The sequence below is a fragment of the Orycteropus afer genome, unplaced genomic scaffold (assembly GCF_000298275.1).
Source record: "Orycteropus afer afer isolate SDZICR_OR568_19922 unplaced genomic scaffold, OryAfe1.0 scaffold00455, whole genome shotgun sequence".
NCBI classification, from domain to species: Eukaryota; Metazoa; Chordata; class Mammalia; order Tubulidentata; family Orycteropodidae; genus Orycteropus; species Orycteropus afer.
This window is the reverse complement of record NW_006922042.1, coordinates 1,391,289-1,392,047: the sequence shown is the minus strand read 5'-3', so window position 1 is coordinate 1,392,047 and position 759 is coordinate 1,391,289.

The following is a 759-nucleotide window of genomic DNA, read 5'->3' as shown; positions in this document are numbered from 1 at the left end:
TTATGAAATACAAGACACTCTCCAAAGGTCAGATGGTAGCAGGAGGGAGAAGGTGGCTGATTCTGCCTGAGGTATCTGACGACCACTGGGGACAAGAGTCAGGGTATGGACTGCTCTGGTAGAGGAAAGGCTGAGTAGGGCTCAGGAAAGCAGAAGAAGGCTCCCCAGGAAAGGGCACAAGTGCAGTGCTCAAATTCCTTCTCCTCCCTCTGTCCACTAGCCCTATCCTTGGAGCTCCCTTCTTAGGAATGCCATACCTTAGGGAGAAGGCAGGAGGCCATGTGGTTAGAGGGGCCTTCACTGACCATAGGTTGGGAAAGCCAGCAGGAAAGGGCCAGGAAATCCAAAAACAAGGGTTTGCTGATGCACTTCTACAGCAGATGTAAAGGGCACAGTCTTTGCCCTTAAGCAGTTTCTAAACCAACTAACCAATGAGGTCACTTGGAAAAGGTAAAGTGACCATACTCTTTGGGTAGTAGGTGGCCTGGGCTCTACTGCTGTCTATCATGTGAATATGGTACAAGCCTAAGCCCTCTGTCTGCCTTTTCTCTTCATCTGGGAGAAATGGTCCTACCATCTTGCAGCCCCAGAGGTATTCAAGGCCCTGGACCTAGAGAAATTCAGAGCTGGAAGGGAACTTCAACAGCTCATCCAGACCAAGACTCTCATTTTGAGCCTCCGTGGAATGAGTGCCTCTGTCTCAGGCTCCCTGCAGTTCTACAAAATCTGTTCAGCAAAAAAGGCCTAGAGCCCACAAGT